At 35.0% G+C, this 20,000-nt stretch overlaps 2 protein-coding genes across 2 annotated transcripts in view; one reads left to right on the top strand and one right to left on the bottom strand.

Moving 5' to 3' along the window:
* The window catches only part of LOC137642706 (sodium-coupled monocarboxylate transporter 1-like), a 152,140-nt gene extending 133,211 nt beyond the window's left edge, over positions 1–18,929 (bottom strand). The window contains exon 1 of the mRNA XM_068375506.1: positions 18,614–18,929. The gene's annotated coding sequence lies outside the window, so the exon portion shown is untranslated. The remainder of the gene's footprint in view (positions 1–18,613) is intronic.
* LOC137643278 (uncharacterized) overlaps positions 1–20,000 on the top strand; it is a 111,675-nt gene that overhangs the window by 5,758 nt on the left and 85,917 nt on the right. The gene's annotated exons all lie outside the window — the stretch shown is intronic.

The raw sequence follows: 20,000 nt of genomic DNA, 5'->3' as shown, positions 1-20,000 counted from the left end.
CCAATTCATATATCAAGTATTCTCATTAAATTCTTTTATTGCATGCGTAGAGTTCTCTTGCTTGAGAGTACACTCGAGCACACTATTCTATCTTATTTCTCTTCCTCTTGTTATTTTGAAGTTTTTATAGTTTACATATGAAAGCTTTATTATTATTATTATTATTATTATTATTATTATTATTATTATTAGCCAAGCTACAACCCTATTTGGAAAAACAACATGTTCTAAGTCCAAGGGCTCCAACAGGGAAAAATAGCCCAGTGAATAAATAAACGATATAAAAAGTAATGAAAAATTAAAATAAAATATCTTAAAAACATAAACAACATTAAAACAGATCATTCATATATAAACTATAAAAAGACTTATGTCAGCCTGTTGCACATAAAAACATTTATTGCAAGTTTGAACTTTTGAAGTTCAACTGATTCAGCTACCCGATTAGGAAGATCATTCCACACCTTGGTCACAGCTGGAATAAAACTTCTAGAACTGTGTAGTATTGAGCCTCATGATGGAGAAGGCCTGACTATTAGAATTAACTGCATGCCCAGTATTACGAACAGGATAGAATTGTCCAGGGAGATCTAAATGTAAAGGATGATCAGAATTATGAAAAATCTTATGCAACATGCATAACCAACTAATTGAATGACAGTGGCGAAGATTAATATCTAGATCAGGAATAAGCAATTTAGTAGACTGTAAGTTCCTGTCCAGCAAATTAAGATGAGAATCAGCAGCTGAAGACCAGACAGGAAAACAATACTCTAAACAAGGTAGAATGAAAGAATTAAAACACTTCTTCAAAATATATTGATCACCGAAATTCTTAAAAGACTTTCTCAATAAGCCAATTTTGTGTGCAATCGAAGAAGACAGAGACCTAATGTGTTTCTCAAAATAAATTTGCTGTAGAGAACCACACCTAAAATTTTAAGTCATACAAAGTTAAAAGAAACATTATCAATGCTGAGATCCGGATGTTGAGGAGCCACTGTCCTTGACCTACTTACAATCATACTTTGAGTTTTGATTTGCAACAAGCACTTATTTGAGCTACATCTCTATTAAGGGATTCAGCAACCCCACATCTACAATCAGGAGATGGAATTGATGCAAAGAGAGTATCATTATCTGCATATACAACAAGCTTGTTTTCTAAACCAAACCACATGTCATGTGTATATAGTATGAAAAGTAATGGCCCAAGAATACTACCCTGTGGAACACCAGATATCATATTTCTAAACTTACTATGGTGCCCATCAACAACAACTCTTTGAGATCTATTATTTAAAAATTCAATAATAATGCTAGGAAACAACCCGCCCACTCCCAACTGTTTTAAAATAAGGGCCTCATGATTAACACGGCCAAAGGCAGCACTAAAATCAAGGCCAATCATAGGAACTTCCTAACCACAATCAAGGATTTCTGTACATCATTGGAGATTGTAAGAAGGGCATATCATGCTCCAAGGCCTTTACAAAAACCAAATTGCAAACTAGGGAACAGATGATTACCTTCAGCAAACCTATTAAGACGTGTTATTTTTTATTTCATTATTTCCTTTCCTCACTGAGCTATTTTCCCTGTTGGAGCCCTTGGGCTTATATCATCCTGCTTTTCCAACTAGGATTGTAGCTTAGACGGTAATAATAATAATAATAATAATAATAATAATAATAATGTGCCAATTATATTATGCCATTTTTCTCTGCAATAGTAAATTCATTCATGTATAAAATGCTCTCTCTCTCTCTCTCTCTCTCTCTCCTCTCTCTCTCTCTCTCTCTCTCTCTCTCTCCTCTCTCTCTCTCTCTCATATCTGTTTTAATATTACGTATTCATGTATCACCTATTCTCCTTTTCTTCTATCTCTATTTGTATGCGTATGTGCCAAGCATCTAATGCAATTTTTCTGTGCACTAATAAATTCATCCGTCTATAAGATGATCTCTCTCTCTCTCTCTCCTCTCCTCTCTCTCTCTCTCTCTCTCTCTCTCTCTCTCTCTCTCTCATTTATCCGCTTTTCTTAACCATTCCACCTAACATTCCAAAGGTATACTTGTGTGTTAACATCATTGACTGCATTTCTAATCAGGACTCCTCTGAGTAAAGCAGCACAGAATATTCACTGTTGTCTGTGTGTCAAGAATCTGCCACCAGTGACATTGGCCTTTTCTAACACAACAACCAAAACCAGAGAAACGATTTGAAGTGATGTAATACCACGACACGTGGGTGGGGAAGGGCTGCTTCATTAGGATGGCGTAAGCGGAGACTTGGTTAACGAGTGATAAGAGGATATGAGAAACCAGAGATTGCGAATGTAAAGTTAGGGTGGAAGGAAGAGGGCCAATGGATAAAAACATGATGGAAAGATAAGTTTAAGTCTTAAAGGCTACTCATGAATGGCAGAGGCAAGGGACAGTGACAATGCCGAGACTGAGTTAACGACTGATAAGAGGAGATGAGAAACCAGAGATTGCAAATGTAAAGTAAGGGTGGAAGGAAGAAGGCCAATGGATAAAAACATGATGGAAAGATAAGCTTAATGCTTAAAGGCTACTCATGAATGGCAGAGGCAAGGGATAGTGACAATGCTCTAGCTAGAAGGCCAATGCACTTGAGACTGACCATATATCCATATGATCTGTGCACAAACCTCTTCTCTACCCAAGCTAGAGGTTACAGACACTACAAGACACTATCGAGATTGAGCGGGATTCAAACCCCAGTCCGGCAGATCACCAGGCAGAGACGTTCCCAATAGGCCAGTGGATAGACCGAACATGATGGAAAGACAGAAAGAATACAGATAACACCAAAGTGTGATAGTGAGTTCCGGTGATTGTGGTAATGAGTCACAATGAGATCAAGAACCAATACTGCATGAGTAATGAATCATTAAGTAACGCCTTCCTTGAAGTCCAACCCATTCATTCTGTAACCGATACAGTACGCTGTAAATATCCCAAGCAAATGTTTTTGCCTGTCGTAATCGTTTTCAATAAGGCAATCAACATTCCTGAGGCAACAACAGTCACAGGGAAAATTTGTTCCGAACAGGAAGACTTAGTTTGAAGTAACACTTTAATGGAGGGTCAGTTTCGGTCTTGGAATTACCCAACGTCGAAACGATGGACGGGTGCTAGAAGCTCTGTAACGTTTTGAACCGGGAAGAAGACTCAAATTACTCTATTGGGGTTTCAGGCTTCAATATAACCTATTACACCTTACATTAGACAGCTAAGTTAGTTGTAGGTGTCATTTCTTATTTTTATCCGGGGTTGGGGGTTGACCGATACGGTGTAGATTTTTTTATGTCGAAATATCTAGAGGGAAATCAGCGTCAGTAACAGTTTACCAGCACTCATCAAATGCAATATAAGTAAACAAAAATGCTAGAGCATTAGCTTTTAGATCCCTTCAACGGAAGCATGGTTAGAGCCCTAGGATAAAACAGTACAAGAATAAACAAATAAATAATTACTAAGGCGACCATCACTAACACATTACTGATCAAAATAATTTTAAAAACGAATCTCATGAGTATTGACGGATGATATTGGTTTATTCATATCCACCCAACTAGAATTAGAGAGAAAATATAATCTTATAGAAGAAAGTTCTGCGCACATACTAAAAAGTACGCAATGTCCATTAACGAATACCTGAATACTGCTCATAATATAATTATGGGTGGGCCAATGAACTGGAAGTATATTGCATACTTAAGACTTCTGAGTGCCATATCAAAACTAATTGATTTTATAGAAAGTATATTTAATTTTTCTTTTTTTTTTTTGTTGGCCCATTATGTTTCAAACAAATGTCCTTTCCAAGTTGAAAAATCTTCGATGTCTCTTTATTGTCACTACGCAAGGACACTTAAAACAAATCAATCAATTATTGTTGTGATCTCTTTGGTAACATGTTCGAAAAGTGCTTAGTAGTTTGTTGAATATGAAGTCAGTGACAAATATATATATATATATATATATATATATATATATATAATATATATATTATATATATATATATATATTTATATATATATATAAATATATATATATATATAAATATATATCAATACATGTATACAACCACACATACGACAGACACACCCACACCCACACACACACACACACACACACACACACACACATATATATATATATATATATATATATATTATATATATATATATATATATATATATATATATATGTATATATATATAATGGTTTTAAAAATGTCATTTTGTATATCAATATGCATGCTAGAGTACCAAGTATAACATGCGTTTTTTACAAATGGAAACATCAACTTTAAAGTTATCTCTAATTTATGGAATCCCCCCCCTCTCTCTCTCTCTCTCTCTCCTCTCTCTCTCTCTCTCTCTCTCTCTCTCTCTCTCTCTCTCTCTCTCTCTCTCTCTCTTTATATATATATATATATGTGTGTGTGTGTGTGTGTGTGTGTATAATATACAGAATAGCCATTTCCCCTAAAAGGGATGGTTCCCGTAACAAACAACACAACGTTCACTGCCATATCCATCTTTTACTTGCTTAATCGGGAATGAACTCTGGTGTTGAACAAACCAAAATATCATTCTCTTCAAACACCTAAATTACAATGGTTTCCTCGTAGACTTAAAACGATTGGTTTTGGAAGATATTAACCCAGAGTCAATAGTATGACTTCGGATTGCGCAATTCTACCTTTGTTCATTTATCTATTCTCGTTGAAAATTACCTCAGTTCATTATCTATCAAGTACCCAATCCCTTTCTTAGATTGACTGAGGTGTAATGATGTTGCATGAGAATGGCCCAAGTTGTTTCCTCCCTATATGTCATTTGAAGTAATTTGGGACTCTTCCTGTCGAGGTGAGGTTTATACATATATTGTTATTCAAATTATCCTCTCTCTCTCTCTCTCTCTCTCTCTCTCTCTCTCATCTCTCATCCTCTCTCTCTCACTCTCTCTCTCGTCCTTGAGATTCTTGAAAAATGAATCATCGTACTCCTCGTCTTTTTACTTTTTTGTTTCTGATATTTACGTATTTTTCGGGTTTATAAATAACCAATTGGACCTCAAATTTTCCTGTGGTAACCCAGTATATGAATGAACAGAAAACTGAAGCCAAGTACTGTATTAATGCAAGTGTTGAAGAATCCTATATCAGTTACAAAATAAAATCAAAAGCTAATACTGTATTTAAGTAAGAAGCAATTAAAACGAGCTACAGGAAAGCTATAAATTTACCGAGATGAAAGAATTTAAAAGTCAAAGAACAATATCAGTTAGCAAAACCAAAGACCTAATGAATACCATGGACAAGAATGATCATATATATGAATAAATGTATGTATGTATATGTGTACGTGAATGAGAGGAACAATGGTATTACAATGCCTGAAGGCTGTGTGGGCAGGAGTCATTTGAATATTTATACTTTGTTGCCTGTGAGGTATGCAAGTACTTGTGGCCTTCTTAACATTATAGAGGCGTTCATGTTCTGATAACGCATTCATTTTGCGTTTACATTGCTTTTTTGGGACCCCAGTTCATATTATTATTATTATTATTATTATTATTATTATTATTATTATTATTATTATTATTATTATTATTATCCTAACAAGACAAGATGAAACTTTAGTTGGAAAATCAGAATACTACAAGCAATCAAAGGGGAATGAGAAATAAAAATCAATTAGATATTTAACAAACTAAAATTAATAATATAAGTAAACAGATAAACTATAAAACTGGACTCATAACAATAGTCTCAACGAAAAGCCATCTGCGAAAAGTTGGGGCCCCTGAAGTTCTACCGATTTATTATTATTATTATTATTATTATTATTATTATTATTATTATTATTATTATTATTAGCTAAACTACAACCTTATTTGGAAGAGCAGGATGCTGTAAGCCCAATGGGTCCAACAGGGAAAATAGCCCAGTGAGGAAAGAAAATAAGGAAACAGAATTGTGCCTGAGTGTACCCCAAGAAGCAAGAGACCGTGTTAGAATGGGTAGGGCCCTACCAAGACTAGAGAACAATGGTTTGATTTTGGAGCGTCCTCCTGGAAGAGCTACTTTACATAGCTAAAGAGAGTCTTGGACCCTTACCAAGTAGTCACTGAACAGTTCATTGCAGTAGTTAACCCCTTGAGTGAAGAAGAACGATTAGGAAAATCATTTCACAACTTGGTCACACTATTAGGCTAATAAGTTACGGTGTAAATGTACAATGTTAACCTACTATCTGGAATTCCGATTATCTTGACATTTAATTTTTATTCTATAAGTATCTGAAAGGTGATACCCATTTTTCTAGTACCCACAATAGGTAAAAAAGGTTTCACTGAGACGTTTGAAGTGAATCTTATTATTATTATTATTATTATTATTATTATTATTATTAGCCAAGCTACAACCCTAGTTGGAAAATTAGGATACTACAATCCCAAGGGCTCCAACAAGGAAAGCAGCCTAGTGAGGAAAGGAAATAGAGAAATAGCGAATAAATCATATATGAGAAATAATATTAAAATATACTTTGAGTTTTGATTTGCAACAAGCACTTATTTGAGCTACATCTCTATTAAGGGATTCAGCAACCCCACATCTACAATCAGGAGATGGAATTGATGCAAAGAGAGTATCATTATCTGCATATACAACAAGCTTGTTTTCTAAACCAAACCACATGTCATGTGTATATAGTATGAAAAGTAATGGCCCAAGAATACTACCCTGTGGAACACCAGATATCATATTTCTAAACTTACTATGGTGCCCATCAACAACAACTCTTTGAGATCTATTATTTAAAAATTCAATAATAATGCTAGGAAACAACCCGCCCCACTCCCAACTGTTTTAAAATAAGGGCCTCATGATTAACACGGCCAAAGGCAGCACTAAAATCAAGGCCAATCATAGGAACTTCCTAACCACAATCAAGGGATTTCTGTACATCATTGGAGATTGTAAGAAGGGCATATCATGCTCCAAGGCCTTTACAAAAACCAAATTGCAAACTAGGGAACAGATGATTACCTTCAGCAAACCTATTAAGACGTGTTATTTTTTATTTCATTATTTCCTTTCCTCACTGAGCTATTTTCCCTGTTGGAGCCCTTGGGCTTATATCATCCTGCTTTTCCAACTAGGATTGTAGCTTAGACGGTAATAATAATAATATAATAATAATAATAATGTGCCAATTATATTATGCCATTTTTCTCTGCAATAGTAAATTCATTCATGTATAAAATGCTCTCTCTCTCTCTCTCTCTCTCTCTCTCTCTCTCTCTCTCTCTCTCCTCTCTCTCTCTCTCTCTCTCTCTCATATCTGTTTTAATATTACGTATTCATGTATCACCTATTCTCCTTTTCTTCTATCTCTATTTGTATGCGTATGTGCCAAGCATCTAATGCAATTTTCTGTGCACTAATAAATTCATCCGTCTATAAGATGATCTCTCTCTCTCTCTCTCTCTCTCTCTCTCTCTCTCTCTCTCTCTCTCTCTCTCTCTCTCTCTCTCTCTCATTTATCCGCTATTCTTAACCATTCCACCTAACATTCCAAAGGTATACTTGTGTGTTAACATCATTGACTGCATTTCTAATCAGGACTCCTCTGAGTAAAGCAGCACAGAATATTCACTGTTGTCTGTGTGTCAAGAATCTGCCACCAGTGACATTGGCCTTTTCTAACACAACAACACCAAAACCAGAGAAACGATTTGAAGTGATGTAATACCACGACACGTGGGTGGGGAAGGGCTGCTTCATTAGGATGGCGTAAGCGGAGACTTGGTTAACGAGTGATAAGAGGATATGAGAAACCAGAGATTGCGATGTAAAGTTAGGGTGGAAGGAAGAGGGCCAATGGATAAAAACATGATGGAAAGATAAGTTTAAGTCTTAAAGGCTACTCATGAATGGCAGAGGCAAGGGACAGTGACAATGCCGAGACTGAGTTAACGACTGATAAGAGGAGATGAGAAACCAGAGATTGCAAATGTAAAGTAAGGGTGGAAGGAAGAAGGCCAATGGATAAAAACATGATGGAAAGATAAGCTTAATGCTTAAAGGCTACTCATGAATGGCAGAGGCAAGGGATAGTGACAATGCTCTAGCTAGAAGGCCAATGCACTTGAGACTGACCATATATCCATATGATCTGTGCACAAACCTCTTCTCTACCCAAGCTAGAGGTTACAGACACTACAAGACACTATCGAGATTGAGCGGGATTCAAACCCCAGTCCGGCAGATCACCAGGCAGAGACGTTCCCAATAGGCCCAGTGGATAGACCGAACATGATGGAAAGACAGAAAGAATACAGATAACACCAAAGTGTGATAGTGAGTTCCGGTGATTGTGGTAATGAGTCACAATGAGATCCAAGAACCAATACTGCATGAGTAATGAATCATTAAGTAACGCCTTCCTTGAAGTCCAAACCCATTCATTCTGTAACCGATACAGTACGCTGTAAATATCCCAAGCAAATGTTTTTGCCTGTCGTAATCGTTTTCAATAAGGCAATCAACATTCCTGAGGCAACAACAGTCACAGGGAAAATTTGTTCCGAACAGGAAGACTTAGTTTGAAGTAACACTTTAATGGAGGGTCAGTTTCGGTCTTGGAATTACCCAACGTCGAAACGATGGACGGGTGCTAGAAGCTCTGTAACGTTTTGAACCGGGAAGAAGACTCAAATTACTCTATTGGGGGTTTCAGGCTTCAATATAACCTATTACACCTTACATTAGACAGCTAAGTTAGTTGTAGGTGTCATTTCTTATTTTTATCCGGGGTTGGGGGTTGACCGATACGGTGTAGATTTTTTTATGTCGAAATATCTAGAGGGAAATCAGCGTCAGTAACAGTTTACCAGCACTCATCAAATGCAATATAAGTAAACAAAAATGCTAGAGCATTAGCTTTTAGATCCCTTCAACGGAAGCATGGTTAGAGCCCTAGGATAAAACAGTACAAGAATAAACAAATAAATAATTACTAAGGCGACCATCACTAACACATTACTGATCAAAATAATTTTAAAACGAATCTCATGAGTATTGACGGATGATATTGGTTTATTCATATCCACCCAACTAGAATTAGAGAGAAAATATAATCTTATAGAAGAAAGTTCTGCGCACATACTAAAAAGTACGCAATGTCCATTAACGAATACCTGAATACTGCTCATAATATAATTATGGGTGGGCCAATGAACTGGAAGTATATTGCATACTTAAGACTTCTTGAGTGCCATATCAAAACTAATTGATTTTATAGAAAGTATATTTAATTTTTCTTTTTTTTTTTTTGTTGGCCCATTATGTTTCAAACAAATGTCCTTTCCAAGTTGAAAAATCTTCGATGTCTCTTTATTGTCACTACGCAAGGACACTTAAAACAAATCAATCAATTATTGTTGTGATCTCTTTGGTAACATGTTCGAAAAGTGCTTAGTAGTTTGTTGAATATGAAGTCAGTGACAAATATATATATATATATATATATATATATATATATATATATATATATATATATATATATATATATATATATATATATATATATTATATATATATATAAATATATATATATATATATAAATATATATCAATACATGTATACAACCACACATACGACAGACACACCCACACCCACACACACACACACACACACACACACACACACACACACACATATATATATTATATATATATATATATATATATATATATATATATATATGTATATATATATATAATGGTTTTAAAATGTCATTTTGTATATCAATATGCATGCTAGAGTACCAAGTATAACATGCGTTTTTTACAAATGGAAACATCAACTTTAAAGTTATCTCTAATTTATGGAATCCCCCCCCTCTCTCTCTCTCTCTCTCTCTCTCTCTCTCTCTCTCTCTCTCTCTCTCTCTCTCTCTCTCTCTCTCTCTCTCTCTCTCTCTTATATATATATATATATGTGTGTGTGTGTGTGTGTGTGTGTATAATATACAGAATAGCCATTTCCCCTAAAAGGGATGGTTCCCGTAACAAACAACACAACGTTCACTGCCATATCCATCTTTTACTTGCTTAATCGGGAATGAACTCTGGTGTTGAACAAACCAAAATATCATTCTCTTCAAACACCTAAATTACAATGGTTTCCTCGTAGACTTAAAACGATTGGTTTTGGAAGATATTAACCCAGAGTCAATAGTATGACTTCGGATTGCGCAATTCTACCTTTGTTCATTTATCTATTCTCGTTGAAAATTACCTCAGTTCATTATCTATCAAGTACCCAATCCCTTTCTTAGATTGACTGAGGTGTAATGATGTTGCATGAGAATGGCCCAAGTTGTTTCCTCCCTATATGTCATTTGGAAGTAATTTGGGACTCTTCCTGTCGAGGTGAGGTTTATACATATATTGTTATTCAAATTATCCTCTCTCTCTCTCTCTCTCTCTCTCTCTCTCTCTCTCTCTCCTCTCTCTCTCTCTCTCTCTCTCTCTCTCTCTCTCTCTCTCTCTCGTCCTTGAGATTCTTGAAAAATGAATCATCGTACTCCTCGTCTTTTTACTTTTTGTTTCTGATATTTACGTATTTTTCGGGTTTATAAATAACCAATTGGACCTCAAATTTTCCTGTGGTAACCCAGTATATGAATGAACAGAAAACTGAAGCCAAGTACTGTATTAATGCAAGTGTTGAAGAATCCTATATCAGTTACAAAATAAAATCAAAAGCTAATACTGTATTTAAGTAAGAAGCAATTAAAACGAGCTACAGGAAAGCTATAAATTTACCGAGATGAAAGAATTTAAAAGTCAAAGAACAATATCAGTTAGCAAAACCAAAGACCTAATGAATACCATGGACAAGAATGATCATATATATGAATAAATGTATGTATGTATATGTGTACGTGAATGAGAGGAACAATGGTATTACAATGCCTGAAGGCTGTGTGGGCAGGAGTCATTTGAATATTTATACTTTGTTGCCTGTGAGGTATGCAAGTACTTGTGGCCTTCTTAACATTATAGAGGCGTTCATGTTCTGATAACGCATTCATTTTGCGTTTACATTGCTTTTTTGGGACCCCAGTTCATATTATTATTATTATTATTATTATTATTATTATTATTATTATTATTATTATTATTATTATTATCCTAACAAGACAAGATGAAACTTTAGTTGGAAAATCAGAATACTACAAGCAATCAAAGGGGAATGAGAAATAAAAATCAATTAGATATTTAACAAACTAAAATTAATAATATAAGTAAACAGATAAACTATAAAACTGGACTCATAACAATAGTCTCAACGAAAAGCCATCTGCGAAAAGTTGGGGCCCCTGAAGTTCTACCGATTTATTATTATTATTATTATTATTATTATTATTATTATTATTATTATTATTATTATTATTATTATTAGCTAAACTACAACCTTATTTGGAAGAGCAGGATGCTGTAAGCCCAATGGGTCCAACAGGGAAAATAGCCCAGTGAGGAAAGAAAATAAGGAAACAGAATTGTGCCTGAGTGTACCCCAAGAAGCAAGAGACCGTGTTAGAATGGGTAGGGCCCTACCAAGACTAGAGAACAATGGTTTGATTTTGGAGCGTCCTCCTGGAAGAGCTACTTTACATAGCTAAAGAGAGTCTTGGACCCTTACCAAGTAGTCACTGAACAGTTCATTGCAGTAGTTAACCCCTTGAGTGAAGAAGAACGATTAGGAAAATCATTTCACAACTTGGTCACACTATTAGGCTAATAAGTTACGGTGTAAATGTACAATGTTAACCTACTATCTGGAATTCCGATTATCTTGACATTTAATTTTTATTCTATAAGTATCTGAAAGGTGATACCCATTTTTCTAGTACCCACAATAGGTAAAAAAGGTTTCACTGAGACGTTTGAAGTGAATCTTATTATTATTATTATTATTATTATTATTATTATTATTATTATTAGCCAAGCTACAACCCTAGTTGGAAAATTAGGATACTACAATCCCAAGGGCTCCAACAAGGAAAGCAGCCTAGTGAGGAAAGGAAATAGAGAAATAGCGAATAAATCATATATGAGAAATAATATTAAAATATATAAATTATTTTTGCATCAGTAATAACGTTAAAATACACATGTCACATATAAACTATGAAATGAGACTTACGTATCCAGTTCAACAGAAATGCATTTGAAAACAAATTTGAACCTCTGAAGTTCCACCGACTCAACCCCCTGACTAGAAAGACCGTTCCACAAATTGTTAAAACTGGAATGAAACTTCTAGAAAACTATGACGTTTTGTCTTTTGATGGAAAAGGCAAGATTGTTAGAATTAACTCCATTCCTTGTAATATGTAAATGATGGTACTGTCTGGGAAGATCTGAATGCAAAGGATGGTCAGAATTATGAAAAACTTACGCAACATGAATAAAGAACTAATTGAACGACGGTGCCAGAGATCAATATCTAGGCCAAGAATACTGAATTTAAAACACTAACACAGGTTACTGTGTATTGTATCTTAAAATCATACTTCAACTAGGGTAGTACTTTAGCTAGTAATAATAATAATAATAATAATAATAATAATAATAATAATAATAAATCAGTAGAACTTCGGGGTCTCCAACTTTGTGCAGATGGCTTCTTGTTGAGATTGTTTCATAGTTTGTCTGTTTACTTATATTGTTGATTAATTTAAAATATTATTTTGTTTTAGATATTTAATAGATTTTTATTTCCCTTCGATTGGTTGTACCATTCTGCTTTTCAAACGAAAGTTGCAGCTTGTCTTGTAATATCAATAACAACAAAAATACCATTAACTGGTGTCACCAAAAAATAAAAAAAAAATAAACACAAAATAAATATGTCAGACAGCCACAAGTACTCGGAATTTAAACAAGAAGTGATGGTCTTATGAGTGTTGTAGAAATTTCCTTCCTCCTCTCTTGCTAATTGGCATGTGTATCATCCCACCTCTAGCTTTGGTAGTCAGCATTGCTTCCCACAATATCGCATTCATAATGTTGAACAGGCAGATGCATGGCATAAGAGAGAGAGAGAGAGAGAGAGAGAGAGAGAGAGAGAGAGAGAGGAGAGAGAGAGAGAGAGAGAGAGAGAGAGAGGTACATTTGATTAAGAACAGTACTTCAAATAATAATATAAGAGGGAAAATCAAAGATTAAGCAATAAGTTGCTGTACATGAACATTCCCATATAGTTTTAGCCAATAATTATTCTGTTTCTAATACAGAACTTGAAAACCTTTGATATACTGCATAGTACTTAGCTATGCAGTACGATGGTTAGAAAATATAGAGCATGTTACTCATAAAAAATAACTTGATTGATTAGCGAATGTCATCGTAATTTCATGTCTGAAATAATGAAATCGCAGGTATTCTTCGTAAGTAGCTCCGTCATAAATATGTAGGCAGCGAACACACCTTTCCTCTGTATACCTGAATATTGATCAACTATAATCAAAGTTTTCATTATCATATCGAACTCCTTCAAAGAAAGAGTCGGAAGATCCCAAGTTCTTTTATTTAAAAGCACAAACAGTCCCGTCATGATATATTTTCCATAATTTATGCTAGTTCCCCCTTTCACCAAGAGACGATTCCAGTCCTGCATATAATAGCAGGGCCAATCAGATTTTGATTGATAGCAAGGGACGAGAGGTGAATAACATTACTTTTGGGAACTTAGTAACTTGGTGTACCTCAGTGAAATCTTGGCATACCATTCTGCTCGCGCATGCGTCCTGGACACATTGATGCTTGTGCTGGAACTCATATCATTGTTCGTCTTACCATATATTGCATTTTTTATTGATTCGAATAACTTTACGGCCCGATGAAAAGGGTAACCTGATTCCCTCATTTAGCTTTGGTTCAGTGAAATTAAAAATACGAATGGGAAGATGAAAACTGAGTCTGGGAAAACGGAAGTAGAAAGAGAATACTTGTTGATGTAACAAATCATCGTTCTGCGTTGCCGTCTGGCCATTCCTTGTGTGATTATGATAAGAAATACCGAAAGATAATAATAGCAATGATGGGTTGAATTATTATTTATGATGGAAGAGGCAATTTATGCAGTTCCATACCGTCAGGAAGAATACACATCAATCCAGTAAAAATTAAAGGGGCACTCAGTAGAGCGTAGACCTCCACTGTGGCAAATTATTTCTCAACCTTTGCTCAACCTTGACCTTTGACCTTACCATGTATTAATTGGCGTGGATTTTCATACTCTCAGATATGAACCAAGTTTGAAGTCTGTGATAACGATTTTCAAACTTATGGCTGATTACGTGAATTGGACATTTTGATTGATCGTGATCTTAACCTGTGACCTTGACCTTCCCAAATTTATTAATTTCCAGCATTTTACATAATAGTTAATCCATGCAAGTCTCATTACTCTACAAATAAAATTGTGGCCAGGAAGCTGTTCACAAAGAAACACACACAAATAAACAAACACAAACAAGGGGTAAAACATAAACTCTTTCCAACTTCTTTGGCGGAGGTAATAAATGTCATAATAAACAAGAATGAAACATTTAAACTAAACACAAAGAATACTGAGAGATTAAATTTTAAATTTTCTAAAAGTTCAACCACAAAAATTATGATATAGGAGAGAGACACGAAAAAAAAAAAAAATCAGTTGTCTCGCCGTCATAATATGAACCGAAGGCGCCCAAGTCACCAAACACTGCGGTATTTTTATTACAAAAAAGTGAAGCACAATAGAACACCGCTATTGCTGTAGACTCGGAGCGTAGACCGTCGTCCAATTGCTTTAAAGGAAAATGTCCTTTGCCTTTTTTGTAACTTGTATTCACAGGAGGAAAAACTTGCGAAACTTGTTTTAGAGTTGATTTTCACGGATACGTTATCGTTATTTTTAGTTAATAGTTTTGTGTGCGACTTGATATTGCTATGTTAATGCATAAGACGCCAGAATCATTGTTTATTTCATACGCTACTCCTTTCTACACTGTTAAAAAAAGTGTAATTTTAATTGGGAATTCTCCATAAAAATCTACTGTTCTCAACCGTGTTTCAGTAAAATACAGGTAACCGTAATTTTACCCTACTTTGTTATTATCTTTTACGGGTTAGTGACCGATATATTACTCCTCTACGTCAATATATCCGTTTTTAAAAATGTATAAATCCTGGAGTAAATATTGCCAGGCATTTACCGTTTTTTTTTTAACAGTGTAAGTCAGTCGTAAGTTGTTATTGAATGTTTTATATTCAAGATGCATAGCAGAATTACTTGTTTAAACCAGGATTTTGTACACTTGTAATATTCCCAAAATTAACAATTTTACCCCAATTGTTTTAGCCCAATATGTTGAAAGGTTTTTAACTCTATTTCCTTTTAACTTATTTATAAATAGAACCTTGATTGATATGATCAGCCCTGTCCTCCCACCTCCTTAAAAGGAAGATCGTAGATCCACAGCAAGACCTGGTTCCTTCTTCAAATCTAATAAATAATATAATAAGCCTATCCTATACCATCAATTTTATCACAGAAATCAACCTATAGTTTGATAGATATCCCCAAGACATTACTGATTTAAAGGTTTAAAGGCTGCTCGTGAATGGCAGGGGCAAGGGACAGTGACATTGCCCTATCGAGCAGGACAATGCCCTAGAGCCTGACCATTTATATATATATATATATATATATATATATATATATATATATATATATATATATATATATATATATATATATATATATATATATATATGTGTGTATATATATATATATATATATATATATATATATATATATATATATATATATATAATCAGCGCCCAAGCCCCATCTCCACCCAAGCTAGGACAAAGGAGGGCCAGGCAATGGCTCACGATGATTCAGCAGGTAGACCTATAGGCTCCCCCAAAGCCCCCATCCTTAGCTCACAAGGATGGTGAGATTGTAGTGACCAAAGAAACTAACGAATTTGAGCGGGACTCGAACCCCTGTCATGCGTTCACTATTCAGGGACGTTACTACATCGGCCACCACAACTCTACAGTTAATTGTACAAGTGCGCTTGTATATAGTTTTGTATTCATTGTTTTTTTAAATCCGAATACTTGATCTCCACCATATTTCTTAGGAGAAGATTTAGTATTCAGGGAAAGATAGAACAAACTTACAAGGGTTTACAGAAAAACGTAAACTTAAGCTCTGTTCCTGATACAGACTTTTAATCTTCCTTATCTGATTGATTGAATGATTTAGTACGGCAAACTGACGTCACAAGTACCAAGGTCATCAACGCCATAAACACTTTTATTCATGAAGACTTGTAACAATTTCAAGGAAAATGATAATTTAATTTTCTCTCTTTTAATCTATTACACTTAAGACTGCTGATTCTGTCGATGATAATGTTTACGTAACAATTCGTTCACAGCTTCCTATTTTTGCACCTCATTGAATTTAAGGTCAAATAACCCTTTGGATGTTTTATAAAACTAAATTGCAATATTTTGCTCCCGACGAAAAAAAAATTTCAATAAGAAAATAAATTAAAAAAGTATAAATATTTTATAATAGTTCTCATATCTAGAGAGATATGAACAGATGACAACTAGTTTTTAATATTTACGTTATGGAATATTAAGTATTAGATTAAAACTGCTAATTTGTCTGGAAAGTTCATCCTAATCCATAAGAATAGTCATATTCACTTTTAGAGTTTTTCTACTATACATACGAACAAAAGAGAGACTGCTCATCCGGAGAGAGAGAGAGAGAGAGAGAGAGAGAGAGAGAGAGAGAGAGAGAGAGAGAGAGAGAGAGAGAGAGCTTACATAACACACGGTGCAAGGTAATCCCGTATAGCGCCCACGGCATTCAGCTCACCTAAGCAAATAACAAAATATAAAGAAAACAACTAAACATCTTCAACCCCGGCTGTGTCAAATAGGAATGATTGTCCATTTCCGTAGCATTTAAACCCCGCTAACAAACAAACAACAGCTAAACAAAGGTACTGTATTATTGTCATTCACTTTCAGTACAATTGGTTGCCTGTGCTACTGCAAAGTAGACCCATGCTACTGGTGGTAAAACAACCGCCTACACGAAAAGATATTTCTGCTCTTAATTATTAATTCCATACCCTTTTTCATATGCAAGAGCAAATACAACTTGTATGAACAAATACAACTTGTAAGAACAAAAGCAACTTGTATTACAGTTTCTTGTGTCGAACAGAGGTCGTACTTTAATGGCTTTCTGGCAACCTTAAATATTGACAATGGTATGCATAACACGGCCTAGGCGGTGAGGGCCGGTTGATCAAGATGGTGAAAGGCCTTCGAAGATTTTGTCCTTTCTATCACCTTTCATGGGCCCATCTTCTGCCTGTACCTCAACTGCAGGTGAGCTATCAGGCATGAATTGTGTATAGTCAAATTCCTTCATTTCGTTGACATCGTCGAACGTGGTAATCTTGCTGAGAGTAGCCTAAAGTAGGTCTAATCTCAAGATAGACTTTGTAGTTTTCTAGGTCAAGCTAACCTTGAATCAAACTTTAAAGGCCTCTTTAGATTGAAGTGTTTATGTCTTGTTGATTTACCTCCTTTTGATAAAGATGAGCGCTACTGTCATATCTCTCTCTCTCTCTCTCTCTCTCTCTCTCTCTCTCTCTCTCTCTCTCTCTCTCTCTCTCTGTGCACACACACTTGCATATATATATATATATATATATATATATATATATATATATATATATATATATATATATATATATATATGTGTGTGTGTGTGTGTGTGTGTGTGTGTGTGTGTGTGTGTGTGTGTGTTGTTGTCTTGCTTTCCTATACTGACAGTCAATGCGTACCGCGTTACCGGAAATGAGAGTGATGTCAATGAAAGGAATATGGGAAAACTTCCCTCACGTACCATTCTCATCCTTTTCTAAACGTGCGTAAGAATGTCATGTTAATATATGTAACATCCTTTAAAAAATAAATAGCAATAATAGTTTATTTTATTGTTTAGTCCTATGTAACTTTGTTTATAATGCATGATCTGCATTTAAATACAGTTTTGTTCGAAATAATTATTTATAGCAAAGAAACTGCAGGTATTAGATAATATCATATGATAAAAAATGAAATTTCTAATGAATGGTGTCTAAAAAATTTTATGAAACTCCATTAACTTGACATTCAAACCAAAACACTCGAAAACGTCTATTTTTTTTTCTTTTTTAATTTTAGATAGTTTTTTTAAACTACATATAAAATCCCAAGCTTAGATTAGAACCCCAGATAATGATAATGAAGCCGCAATAGCATCTCGGTTATATATTTTTGCAGCTGCCAAATCCCTCTGCGAAATGATCGTATTACAAACCGTTCAGGGAGAGGAACGCCAGCCTCGTTCGTCAATTCATTCTCGACGAACAGGTGCGTCTTTGAGTTATCGTCAATAACAACTAACTATAATCAGCTATACACTAACCTTGTCTTGGTGATAACGAAGACGGGAACAATAATTCAACCGAGACAAAACTTGCTACGATTCACTTTCAATGCTAAACATGAACGAACTCCAAAACCGTTCAGCGGTGGGTTATTTTCCCTGGCTATTTTTTTTTTTTTTTCCAACGGTAACGCATGAACAGCACGTTGTCATTTACACATATAACTTTTGATATATGTAGCTCACTCTGTCCTTCAATTTAAAATGATTAAAACGAGTGATTTAATGATGTTCTCTTGACGAGAACGGATGAACTACGCGCAACGGTCCTGCGCACAGGGAAGCACGGAGCTCAATGTTGACGAGACCTCAAGTGCAATTCGTATTAGACGGGGCACTGGTTGGGCGGGGCCTGTTGGCTGAGGGGAGGAGCTTGGGGGTGGGCGTGTTTTTTTCTTATTTCAGGAAGTTTGCAGAACCGAAGGAGATTTAGTAGAATTAGGTCACATGCGATGATTGGTTCCAAGAACTGAGGACCGGTAATGCGCCTTGTTATTGGTTAGTCCAATTGTAAGAAGGATTATAGAGAATGAGTTAATCTATTTCATTTTTTAATTGCACTTTGTTATGCTTCCATGAAAGCAAGGTCAAATTTGCTCTCTCTCTCTCTCTCTCTCTCTCTCTCTCTCTCTCTCTCTCTCTCTCTCTCTCTCTCTCTCTCTCTCTCTCTCTCTCAGAGCAAAGCGGTGACATAGGATCTTCACCTGAATAACTTCACGCCGGAACACTTTCCCCAGGTAAACACTCACTATAAATATAAATATTTACTAATAACCCCCAAATCCATTTAAATTAAGGAAATGGTAATAATCTCATGAGACTTGTTCCCTGATCGTTGTTTTCAATTAAATAGGATGACTTTTCTCCTACCTAACGATAATGTAATAATTGTTTATTTTTATCTCACTTCATCTTATTTTGTAGTAAGATTTTACTTTATTTTTTTTTATTTGTAATCTCACTAAAGACTTCTTTCCTTCCTATTATCTTACGTAAGTTTCTCAATAATTAGCTATCTTTAAAACTAAAAGCCTTTTCTGGGTCAGTCCTGCCTTTCAAAATATCGACCAAGACTTACAGTAATGAACAATCTCTACAGTATAGAGATTTACAGGGGAGCTCATTCTAGTATTCCATTGCTCAAGAGCAGGTGACAATGCTAGATCATACATATACACTGGTTCATCCTATTGTAGGGAAGATTAACTATAAACTGATGATAGTAAACAGCTTTTATCAAATATTAGGGTAACGTTAGATAAATCATCATCATCATCATTATCATCATCTCCTACGCCTATTGACGCGAACTTAATTTCAGGCTCAAAATGTCTATTGAATATTTACAGATAATAATAATAATAAT

The sequence above is a fragment of the Palaemon carinicauda genome, chromosome 6, assembly GCF_036898095.1.
Source record: "Palaemon carinicauda isolate YSFRI2023 chromosome 6, ASM3689809v2, whole genome shotgun sequence".
Classification (NCBI taxonomy): Eukaryota; Metazoa; Arthropoda; class Malacostraca; order Decapoda; family Palaemonidae; genus Palaemon; species Palaemon carinicauda.
This window is presented reverse-complemented; position numbering and strand designations above follow the sequence as displayed.